Source organism: Neolamprologus multifasciatus, unplaced genomic scaffold (assembly GCF_963576455.1).
Source record: "Neolamprologus multifasciatus unplaced genomic scaffold, fNeoMul1.2 scaffold_36, whole genome shotgun sequence".
NCBI lineage: Eukaryota > Metazoa > Chordata > Actinopteri > Cichliformes > Cichlidae > Neolamprologus > Neolamprologus multifasciatus.
Genome location: NW_028181995.1, coordinates 1 through 2,130, shown reverse-complemented (window position 1 = coordinate 2,130; position 2,130 = coordinate 1). Strand labels below are relative to the sequence as shown.

The following is a 2,130-nucleotide window of genomic DNA, read 5'->3' as shown; positions in this document are numbered from 1 at the left end:
GCTCCAGAACCTTTTTTAAATTTTTGTCATGCTCCTCTATTCCTTTGCCTCCCACTATGATGTCGTCCACAATCACTGCGCATGGATATCCCATGAATATTTGTTCCATGGCTCTCTGGAAGACTTCAGAAGCGGTGTTGATGCCAAAGGGCATCCTCAGGAATTTGAATCTGCCGAAAGGTGTTGCAAATGTAGTGAGAAGAGATGAGGCAGGATCTAGTTTGATTTACTTATATAGCGTTAATCACAACAACAGTCACCTCAAGACACTTTATACTGCAAGGTGGAGGCCCTATTGTAATACAGAGGAAACGAAATGATCAAAACAAGCCCTTTTGAGCGAGCACTTGGTGACTGTGGGAAGGAAAAACACCATTTTAACTGGAAGAAACTTCCAGTAGAAGCAGGTATAGGGAGGGGCAGCCTCTGAGGACTGGTTGGGGTTGAGGGGAGGGAGAAAGGACAAAGGACACGCTGTGGAAGAGAGCCACTCTATGAGCTGTTCATTCAGTTTGTGGTTTAGCTCGACTCCATGACGTTTCTGAACTAATGCTTTGCTCAATTAATGTTGCAATGAATTATGGGTGGATTTTACTGATATTCTATCTTTATGTTGTCACCAAACACATCTACAGATTTAGGATTAGCTACAGGCTCCTCTACCCCTGCTAGCCCTTCTGTCCTGCCCAGGATGGCGCCCCTGGTGCCCCCTCATAAGGTCCAGCAGTCCTACTGTCCATCCAACAGCTCCTTCTCCCCTCTTACAGCCCCTATGGGAGCTCCATCTGTGGTGGCTACAGGCCTTACAGCTACAGCTACGGTGGCGGCTACAGCCTGGGAGGATACAGACACACACCTCACCTTGAGGACGTCCCCCCAGCAGGTTTGTGCAGCAGGCTGAAGAGATGGAACAGCAAGCACTCACATATTCATATGAGTACATTTAGTTGTTTTGAGAGGTGTACTCAACACAGGACAGTGGCTGCAGGTGCTGATTGTTTTGAGTTCAAAGTAATTAAGGCTGCTGTTGCAAAGTTTGATAATAGAATCTGAAGCTGGTAATGTTCAGGGCTGCAGTACACGTGTAAAGATGAGTCTGCTTGTATGACATCATATGTGCCTTTGTGTAACTCAGTGGCAAATAAATTGGGTACCATAGCTCCATATGCCATTAGTTACTTTACAAGTGTAAGGAAAAGCAGAAGGACTTGTTTTTGGTTCAGACCAGTTAAAATGATGAATGTCTTTCATTCAGTTTCCTTGCTTGGTTTAGACACTAACTGGGCGAGCGAGGAGGACGACCACGTGGTGGCCAGAGGAGAATATGACTTTACAGCTGCTTCTCAGGAGGAGCTTTCTATGCAAGCTGGAGAGATGCTCAACCTCGCTCCTAAAGGTGATGAGCTTTTTACTGGCTGCAGGACATTTGATTCTGAGTGCTTTGACCCAAAACCTTCTATTTTTGTTTTCCTTATCTTAGAAATAACAGATGAGGGCTCTTCTTTTGTGTGAGCGTGCCCCATGTTTACAACTATCTCCCTCGTGTTTAGAGCTACAGCCCCGTGTGCGTGGCTGGCTCCTGGCCAGCGTGGACGGTGAGACCACCGGCTCGTCCCAGCAAACTACGTTAAGATCCTCAGCAAGAGAAGAGACCGCCGGGCCACAGATGTGGAGAGGCTCGCTCAGGCCCAGCAGGCGAACACGCAGGCACCCCAAACAACCTCAGCTGCACAAATCTGTGTCTCTCCTGCAGCCCATAAACGTACAGCATCTACCCGCATCATGTACAGTACATGAAGGACCCGTCTCGTCAGATTCATTAGGCTCAGCTGTGTCCCCCTCCTGTGTTTCCTCGTTTCCCTCTGTGTGTATTTATAGTAGTGATGGCCAAACAAAGCTTTCTGAAGCTTGTGTTGAAAAACGATTCATTACTGGAAGCTTTTTAACACAGTCCTCTGTGGTGACATCTGCTGGTCAAAAATATGAAGAGCAGCTTGAATCTACAGAAAAACTGAACTGCTTCATTATGATTGCCCACTCTGCAGAGTGGAATTCACATTCACAATTGGACGTCACTGATCACGTGACTGTGGCCAAACGAATCGAGCATCGACAGAGTGCTTCTGAAAG

General features: G+C 47.0%; 1 pseudogene; it reads left to right on the top strand.

The window, feature by feature from the left end:
- The first annotated feature begins 580 nt into the window (after positions 1-580).
- On the top strand, positions 581-2,051 carry LOC146490289 (peroxisomal membrane protein PEX13-like; annotated as a pseudogene).
- The last annotated feature ends 79 nt before the right edge of the window (positions 2,052-2,130 follow it).